This window comes from Eucyclogobius newberryi, unplaced genomic scaffold (assembly GCF_026437365.1).
Source record: "Eucyclogobius newberryi isolate DKJ021-1_F unplaced genomic scaffold, fEucNew1.0.hap1 SCAF_20, whole genome shotgun sequence".
Lineage (NCBI taxonomy): Eukaryota > Metazoa > Chordata > Actinopteri > Gobiiformes > Gobiidae > Eucyclogobius > Eucyclogobius newberryi.
This window is the reverse complement of record NW_027315835.1, coordinates 3,957,944-3,968,786: the sequence shown is the minus strand read 5'-3', so window position 1 is coordinate 3,968,786 and position 10,843 is coordinate 3,957,944.

Genomic DNA, 10,843 nt, shown 5'->3' with positions numbered 1-10,843 from the left:
CCTGTGGCAAATATGTGTCATCGTTTTTCACCAGTCAAGATGAAAAGTCAAATTAAAAAAGTTGAAAATGACAGGAAGTAGAGCTTTTTTCCATTTTTTTTGTATTTATTTAACACAAAATTCACATGAAATTAGGCATACAGGCATATCATATATATATTGAGGCCACAGAATGTATAATATGTATTTATACAAACCAGGAAGTGATTTTATAAACATGGCAAAAATTTGAGAAAAATTTGCAAAAGTTTGTTAAAAACACTGTATTTTCCGGACTATAAGTCGCACCAGCCAAAAAATGCATAATAGAGAAGAAAAAAACATAAATAAGTCGCACTGGAGTATGAAATGCGGTTGCAAGTGTGAAAATAACAAATAATATCACATATAAGTCGCACTGGAGTATAAGTATATAAGTATAAATATAAATATAAGTCGCACCACGGCCAAAACTATGAAAAAGGTGCGATTTATAGTCTGGAAAATACGGTAATCATAGTCACATTCCCTTTGTTTGACTGAAAAGTGTCTCATGTGTCATATGGAATTTAACTTAATAATGGACATTACCAAACATTGATATAAATGGGACAAATTTGCCAGACCATGTTCCAATGTTCCAATATTTGCATCCCACTGGTTTTAGTCATGGGCTTGAGAATTAAAACACACAAAAAACAAAACAAAAATACATTCACTGATTTATTTATTACTCTTTATTCAACCAGGTAAAAAAAAAAACACAAAAAAAACATGCAAAGTCTCTTTTTCAAGTGCGACCTGGGCCAAAGTGGGTTATGGCAAATAGTGCACTAGATTAGACGCTAGGACACGGATCGCAGTGATGGGTGTGACTACCACAACCATCACCGTCACACAACACAATGCGCCATGATAAACAGGATTTAGAGATCGATCAAAGGCATTTCAGCTGCTGCACTCCTTTTATTCATGTCCTTAGTTTCTTTAAATTTTGAACAAAGGCTTTTTATTTCCGCAGCCACGAGCGCTCAGTCTCTCGCTCGGCCAACTCCTTCGCAATCTCCTCAAATACTGCGTTCTTATGGCACGATTTGAGTTGATTTGTCGCCCCGTTCATTGATCAGTTCACAAACTTTTTACTTTTTCCACTGACCATTTTCGGCTTCTTCATCTGCCATTTCTCTCCACTTTGAACCAGAATTATGACGTTTATCCCGGAAATATCGCCTATCAATGACGTTCAGGTCACGTTCTAAAATTACAGATACATATCTTTTATTTCCACGTGGGAAAGTGGCCTGGGTCGGCAAAAAAAAAATCTGATTTGACGACCGAGAAGCGCTGCAACTGTGGCTTTTTGCAACTGAACTTGGATTTCCTTCGGGATCAATAAAGTATCCATCCATCCATTCATTCATCTCGTACGACTCTAACAAAAACCTGATGATGAGAGAAACCCACCAGATCAGAGGAGAAGATGATCGTGAGGATAAATCTAAAAGCTCCCGTCTCATCCCGGCGGCACAAGGTGAATTCAGTTCACATAAACTTATCCACCCGGACTGGTTTTTCTTACGGCGAGCGTACACAAACAGCCCCTCGTCCCAGCGCAGCAGCAGAGTTTGATGTGGGCCAGAAAAGACGCCAGGGTTTGGGCCGACGACGGGGTCAAAAGTGTGTCCAAAATATCGCCCCGCAGAGGGACACACTGGAGGCCTCTGTCCCAAACCTGGACCAGGCTTTCAACAGAGCGGCATCAAATCAGGCAGGACTGTTTTCATCAGGGGAAACAGAGAGTGCATTTGCTTGGCTCGTCACTGAAATATTGAGGCTTTGGGTACCTTCAGATTGAGACAGTTTGAGGATGGGCGGATGCAGAGGAGGGACAGAGGTGTTTTCGCAATGGTCTAGAATGTAATATACAGATATATCTATTTTATCATCTAGTACTTGAAAAACGTCCACTCGTTAGGGTTAGGGAATGAATCAAATACAGTTGTTCAGATTGTTTTTAACGGCTTTGTTCACGTGGTCGTCTGGAAAAGACTCGAGAACAGTTTTCATCCATTGACAGTTTTACAGCGTTTCACCTTTAGCCAACTGATCCATGTCTTACAAATAAAGTTTAGCCTTGGAGAACCGTAACAACAGATCTGACTGGTTATAACTCGACTAAACGTGATTTTATTATTAGTGACATCAAAATCCAGACGTTCTGAGATAAAAGCACCTGGAGGATCACATGAACGCTGCAAATACCAATTTTAATTCCTCTACATTCTACAACATCAACATGTATGTAGTAAATGTATAGATTGTATACATATGTATTCATATTTTTGGATAAAAAGATTTTAAAAAAAATGATTTATTGAGGAATGAAACATAAGGGTTTGTACTTTCACCTTTTAGAAGATATATTTATTCATTTTATTCATTTTATTCATTTTATTCATTTTATTCATTTTATCCATTTTATTCATTTTATTCATTTTATCCAATTTGTGTATTATTTAATATATTTAATGTATTTATTTAATTTTATTAATTTTAATAATTTTATTAATTTTATTAATTTTATTAATTTTATTAATTTTATTAATTTTATTAATTTTATTAATTTTATTAATTTTATTAATTTTATCAATTTTATTAGTTTTATTAAATTTATCCAATTTGTGTATTATTTAATGTATTTATTTCATTTTATTCATCTTATTCATTTTATCTATTTTATCCATTATATTTATTATTATATTTATTAGATCATTTTACGTTTTATTGTATTTATTTTATTGTATTGTATTCCTCTTATTTATTTCATCACTCCTGAGCGTTAGGAAATAATAATATTACTGTTGTTCCTCAGGTGTTAAATGTTTGCGGGGGAGACTCCTGAACCAGTCGACCTGATACTTACGATAAAGATGAACAACATTTTTGACATATTAAAGATAAACCAAACCAACCCTTCTGTATCAGACTGAAACCTTCCCCTTTAAAGCTGCTCAAACGCCTCATGTCTCGCTGTGATCTGGTCATTTAGCCGTTTAATGTGCTGCGACACCGGGCCCTCACCTTAAGCACCTTAGAGCTCACTGACACGCACGTCTCATTTACCTGTCACCCAACGCCTCGCTGTGTCTTTAACTCATAATTCGTGTGTCAGCGAACGCCTCACGACTTTATCCACCGAGAGCGCTAATCCACGATAAAGGAGCGGCGCGCGAGGACCAGGCTAATGTGACAACTGCGACGAGCATTTACCAGATTAAAGAAGCTGTACCTGGTTTTTACTGTCTGTGTGTGTCATGACCGTATTTTCTGGACTATAAGTCGCACCTTTTTTCATAGTTTTGGCCGGGGTGCGACTTATACTTATATTTATACTTATATACTTCTACTTCGGAGCGACTTATATGTGATATTATTTGTTATTTTCACACTTGCAACTGCATTTCATACTCCAGTGTGACTTATATATGTTTTTTTCTTCTCTATTGTGCATTTTTTGGCTGGTGCGACTTACACTCCAGTGCGACTTATATATGTTTTTTTCTTCTCTATTATGCATTTTTTGGCTGGTGCGACTTATACTCCAGTGCGACTTATATATGTTTTTTTCTTCTCTTTTATGCATTTTTTGGCTGGTGCGACTTATACTCCAGTGCGACTTATATATGTTTTTTTCTTCTCTATTATGCATTTTTTGGCTGGTGCGACTTATACTCCAGTGCGACTTATGTGTGTTTTTTTCTTCTCTATTATGCATTTTTTGGCTGGTGCGACTTATACTCCAGTGCGACTTATGTATGTTTTTTTCTTCTCTATTATGCATTTTTTGTCCGACTGTTTTTGTGCGACTTATACTCCAGAAAATACGGTATTTCATTTTTTTTTAACTCTTTGCAATGTGTTTATGAGCGTTTTTTTTTAGAATACAATAACATTTGATGTGTATTGATATCAGTGCTGCCTTTAGTTCACAAACTCATCAGAATCTTGTACCGTATTTTCCGGAGTATAAGTGGCACCAGCCAAAAAACAAAACATATATAAGTCGCTCTGGAGGATGAAATGCGGTTGAAAGTGTGAAAATAACAAATAATATCACATATAAGTCGCTCCGGAGTATAAGTATATATGATAAATATAAAACTATGAAAAAAGGTGCGACTTATAGTCCAGAAAATACGGTATATATCGCTCCTGCTGTTGATTCGAGGACAGAAAAAAGCCGCGGAGAATGTGAAAGTAAGACCGGATTCAGCAAAGGTTTGATTTCTCAGTCAGCATGAAAAGTATTCAAAGTACTAAACGTTCCCCGTCTCTTTCACCTGGCTCCTGTCAGGTTGATCGAAATGTACCTGAAATAATACGATAATGGCCAATAAAACGTTTTTCCCAGGCTATTTAAAGGGCCTATAATCATGACAAATTGCCTTTTCAGACTTCGAGTTCGACTTTGAAACATGAAAAACAGCATAATATAAGTTCTTTAAACTCGACATGCAGCAACAAGCTAAAAAAGTATGTACTGAAAACAAAATGAGGGATAATACTGAACATTTTAGATATTTATGTGCAATTTGTCCCAGTTTATTTGACTTTATGTCTCAAACGCTTCATTTCAGTTGGTTTCGCTGCGTTTCCGTACGGAACACGGAGACCTTCTTTTTATCCCCCGTGAGCGCACGAGCTCATAAAAGAGGGTTTAGTGCAGATCCGGGGCAGATTTGGGAGAGTAATAGTTCATGTAACGTCGTCCCAGGTGCGCGATATGTAAGCCGGCGTGAGGAGGTCGCAGAGGGGGCCGAGGGACTAAAGCGGGACTAAAGTGGGACTAAAGCAAGACTAAAGTGGGACTAACGTGGGACTTGTTTGGCTGATCCGGGCCAGATCCCGTTAAAATTACACATTCCTCTGTTTGTGCCGCTCGGGGTGGTTCACACAGACCGCCGCACTGCATCGTGGGTCAAATGGAGGTGACGTTAAAGGGCCTCTGACAGGTTGTTTACTGTCTCATTGAACTAAAACGCAGTTAAGATAAATATGTTTTGAGTTTTGCAAAAAAAAAAAATTAAAATTCAGCAGAGAAAAGCACATTTTTTAGATTTATAATTGAATTTCCTGTTTGTAATTGATGACATAACACGAGAAAATGTGATCTAATGTCACAATTTATCTTGTCTTCACGTTTAGAGAGTCCAAAAAGTTGTTTATTTTTGTAAATTATGGACACAATTTTGTATCCCTTGTGTGATGTCACTTCCTGTCATTTTCTATAGATTTTTCTAAGTTTTCTCCACAAATATATGTACTTGATTGGTGTAAAACTGTAATGTATATGTACAGCACGTATAAACACACCAAATAAAGACATTTGAAAAATTGTAAAAACTTGTCATAATTTAATCTAATCTTTGTTTCATCACATTCTAACCATGAAAAACTGACTTAGCTGAAACTTGTTGATTTGTGAAAAATCATTGTTTTCAAATGACTATAACATCACAAGCTAGTTAGCATTACCCAACAGTTACTCACGCTTTTTGTTAAAAATCAAACCGCTAAAGTCGTTTTTCCGTTGTTGCGTTGTGCGGAGCGAGTGTTTTCTGAGGGGGAGATAAAGGACACTTCTACTCGCCCCTCAACGGTACATCTACTTATACAAAGACTCAAAATCATCTTATTTGAAGACACAAATGTAATCCGTTCAGTTGTGTGACAAAAGTGAGCGTAGCTGCTGTGTTCCTGTTGTTTATCTGCTTTTCAAACTGTTTACTTGATTTATTTTGGGTTTTTTAGACGACACATTGACAGATTCCACCAAAATATTTAGCAGAGTTGTAGACGTTAATATTTGTTGTAGCAGTTCTTTCACGTTTTCGTTGTCCATCTGTATGTGGCATGATGGTGGCTGAGGTGAGAGCGTGTCCTATAGAAGTACCTGTGATGTGGTCCGACCTCTGACCTCTGACCTCTGACGTCACACGCTGCAGCCGGTCGCCAGGAGCTAGTTTGAGCTAACAGCGATAATGTGAAAGGCGACACATACATGGCACATATATTGGTGAGGAGTTGGTTATATCCTCTACTTTTTGTCATATTTAACTTTATTTTGTCTTTCAGAAAGTGCAATTGTGTAAAATCGGTCACAAACTGGAGCAACAGTCACATGACCGACCACGAGAATGAAAGATGATGAAAGATTTCACTGTTGTTTTGTTTTTTCTCATAATAATTGTTTAAATAATTGAGCTATTAGAATAAATTGTTCAAATATTGTGGTAGATGCTTCAAATTTAGTAAATGAAGTAAAATAAGGAATCAACATATAAACTAATGTGTTTAAAAAAAAAACTCACATAAAATAAGCAATAGAATAAACATAAATACAAAACTATCAAAATGACATAAAAAGTAAATCAATAAATAAATATAATAAATATAAATAAATAAATATGAATAAATACATATAAATAAATTAAAATAGACACATAAATATAAATAAACTAACATAAATATATATTTTTAAATAACATAAATACACATAAATAAATACATATAAATATAAATAAATATAGAGAAATATAAATAAATATAGATAAACATAAATAAATATAGATAAATATAAATACATATAAATAAATATATATATATATAAATAAATGGACATAAATATAAATGAATATAAATACATATAACTAAATACATATAAATATAAATAAATACATATAAATAAATAAAATGTATCGCTATTGCGCAAACCTATTAATATTATAAGCAATGTTCCACAACAAACCATTATCTTTTACCTCGGATTTATTATTACATCACTGTTTTTATTGCTCTAAAAAATCTTTGAAAAAAACATGTTATTTGTTCTTTTTTTCTGTATCTATCTCTGTATCTACCTGCGTTGCATCAATGGAATTTCCCCATGTGGGACAATAAAGGATTATCTTATCTTATCTTATACTACTGTGACTGGGCTCGCTTCTCCACAGACCTTACCTGAACCTAGAGCATCGCTCCCAGCCCGTCCCGTCACCACGACTCTCCCTCTGCGCCGACATAAAGCCAGCAGGCCGCGCTCGTTGTCGTTTGAGCCTCTCCGTCTCCTCGCTGGCGCCCGCGACTTGAAAGAAACAGTGGAGGACGTGATGAATCCGAGTTGACGTGAGGCGGCGGAGATCTGGATTCAGAGTGACAGCGTTGGCAGGTCGAGAAAGGCTTGATTTCTTCTTGTCAGCGCTCCTCCACTTTTCTTTTAGCTCACTCTGTCGTCAGTCGTCGGCGTAATGGTTGGGTGCAGTCGCCGGCAGACACCCAGACGACGTGTAGTTTAATATGCAAAAGATCCAGCAGCAGAGGAAAGGCTTTCAGTGTGGAGTTGTGTCGGATGGAGAGGTACTAGATGTTTACAGCATTTAAGAGATGGAGTATGGATTTAGCTTATGGTTTATCTAAAAACAGAACACAATAAATGGGTTTTAACGATTCTGAAATTGGAAAGGACAGTGTGTTCGGGTCAATAAATCTATGTTCTCCATCACACCCTACTACTGATATATTTCTGCATCAATTCATATCAAACTAAGAATTATGATTATTTATTTCATTGTATTCATGGTATTTGTTTATTTAATTTAATTTATTTAATGTATTGAATGTATTTCATATATTTCATTTATTTCATTTATTTCATTTATTTCATTTATTTCATTTATTTCATTTATTTCATTTATTTCATTGTATTTATTTATTGTATTTATTGTATTTATTTTATTTATTTACACTGGCAATTTTATTTTATTGTTATTTTACTTTTTTATGGGGGGGAATTAACAGTGTAAAAACATATTCATGGACAAACTACGTTTACGTTTACTACAGCAAACCTGGAACTAAACCTGAAACTAGACCTCAAACTAGACCTGGAACTAAACCTGGAACTAAACCTGGAACTAGACCTGAAACTAGACCTGAAACTATACCTGGAACTAAACCTGAAACTAGACCTGGAACTAGACCTGAAACTAGACCTGAAACTAGACCTGGAACTAAACCTGAAACTAGACCTGGAACTAGACCTGAAACTAGACCTGAAACTATACCTGGAACTAAACCTGAAACTAGACCTGGAACTAGACCTGAAACTAGACCTGAAACTAGACCTGGAACTAAACCTGGAACTAAACCTGGAACTAGACCTGAAACTAGACCTGAAACTATACCTGGAACTAAACCTGAAACTAGACCTGGAACTAGACCTGAAACTAGACCTGAAACTAAACCTGGAACTAAACCTGGAACTAAACCTGGAACTAGACCTGAAACTAGACCTGAAACTATACCTGGAACTAAACCTGAAACTAGACCTGGAACTAGACCTGAAACTAGACCTGGAACTAAACCTGGAACTAGATCTGAAACTAGACCTGGAACTAAACCTGGAACTAAACCTGGAACTAGACCTGAAACTAGACCTGAAACTAAACCTGAAACTAGACCTGGAACTAGACCTGAAACTAGACCTGGAACTAAACCTGGAACTAGACCTGGAACTAGACCTGAAACTATACCTGGAACTAAACCTGAAACTAGACCTGGAACTAGACCTGAAACTAGACCTGGAACTAGATCTGAAACTAGACCTGGAACTAAACCTGGAACTAGACCTGGAACTAGACCTGAAACTAGACCTGGAACTAAACCTGGAACTAAACCTGGAAATAGACCTGAAACTAGACCTGAAACTATACCTGGAACTAAACCTGGAACTAAACCTGGAAATAGACCTGAAACTAGACCTGGAACTAAACCTGAAACTAAACCTGAAACTACGAGCGAGCTCAAAATGAACGTATATATCTTGTTTGTTTTTTTCACAATTTATTTTTTAAACAACAGAAACATATAGAACATTCTATGTAAAGAAAGAGAGAAGGGAGGAAAATAAAATAAATTAATTTAGAAATAAATAATAATAAAAGATAAATAAAATAAATAGAATAAATAAAATAAATAAAATAAATAAAATAAATAAAATAAATAAAATAAATAAAATAAAACTGTATTAAAGAAAATTTAATTTAATTAATTAAAAACAATAATGATTATAATAAATAAAAAACCTAATATATACATCTCTAAAAAATGTAATTAGGGACTTGTAATAAAGTAAAAGAAAGTCAAGGTGGAAAGCCTTTAAAAACCCCTATTAAAATGTTCTGAATTATCCATCCATCCATCCATCTTCTGCCGCTTTATCCGGGGCCGGGTCGCGGGGGCAGCAGTCTGAGCAGGGACTCCCAGACTTCCTTCTCCCCAGACACTTCCTCTAACTCCTCCGGGGGGATCCTGAGGCGTTCCCAGGCCAGCCGAGAGACATAGTCTCTCCAGCATGTCCTGGGTCTTCCCCGGGGCCTCTTCCCGGTGGGACATGCCTGAAATACCTCCCGAGGGAGGCGCCCAGGAGGCATCCGGAACAGATGCCCGAGCCACCTCAGCTGGAGGAGCAGCGGCTCTACTCCGAGCTTCCCCCGTGTGGCCGAGCTCCTCACCTTATCTCTAAGGGAGCGCCCAGCCACACGGCGGAGGAAACTAATTTCGACCGCTTGTATCCGCGATCTTGTTCTTTCGGTCACTACCCAAAGCTCATGACCATAGGTGAGGTCAGGAACGTAGACCGACCGGTAAATAGAGAGCTTTGCCTTTCGGCTCAGCTCCCTCTTCACCACAACGGTCCGATGCAGCGACTGCATCACTGCAGCCGCTGCACCGATCCGCCTGTCGATCTCACGCTCCATCCTTCCCTCACTCGTGAACAACACCCCAAGATACTTGAACTCGTCCACTTGGGGCAAGGACACCCCACCCACCTGAAGAAGGCAAGCCACCCTTTTCCGGTCGAGAACCATGGCCTCGGATTTGGAGGTGCTGATTCTCATCCCAGCCGCTTCACACTCGGCTGCAAACCGTCCCAGTGCATGTTGCAGGTCCGGGTTTGATGGAGCCATCAGGACAACATCGTCTGCAAACAGCAGAGATGAGATCCTGTGGTCCCCAAACCGGACCCCCTCCGACCCCTGACTGCGCCTAGAAATTCTGTCCATAAAAACTATGAACAGAACCGGTGACACAGGGCAGCCCTGGCGGAGTCCAACATGCACTGGGAACAGGTCTGACTTACTGCCGGCAATGCGAACACAGCTCCTGCTCCGGTCATACAGGGACCGGACAGCCCTGAGCAAAGGGCCCCGGACCCCGTACTCCCGGAGCACCCCCCAAAGGACACCCCGAGGGACACGGTCGAAAGCCTTCTCCAGATCCACAAAGCACATGTGGACTGGTTGGGCAAACTCCCATGAACCCTGGAGCACCCGATGGAGGGTATAGAGCTGGTCCAGTGTTCCACGACCGGGACGAAAACCACTCTGCTCCTCCTGAATCCGAGGTTCGACTATCGGTCGGATTCTCCTCTCCAGTACCTTGGAATAGACCTTACCCGGGAGGCTGAGGAGTGTGATCCCTCTGTAGTTGGAACACACCCTCCGGTCCCCCTTCTTGAACAGAGGGACCACCACCCCGGTCTGCCAGTCCAGAGGCACGGTCCCCGAACGCCACGCGATGTTGCAGAGACGTGTCAAGCAAGACAGTCCTACAACATCCAGATACTTTAGGTACTCAGGGCGGATCTCATCCACCCCCGGAGCCCTGCCACCGAGGAGTTTGCGAACAACCTCAGTGACTTCAGCTTGGGTGATGGATGAGCCAGCCTCCGAGTCCCCGGTCTCTACTTCCTCTTCGGAAGACGTGACTGAGGGATTAAGGAGATCCTCAAAGTATTCCTTCC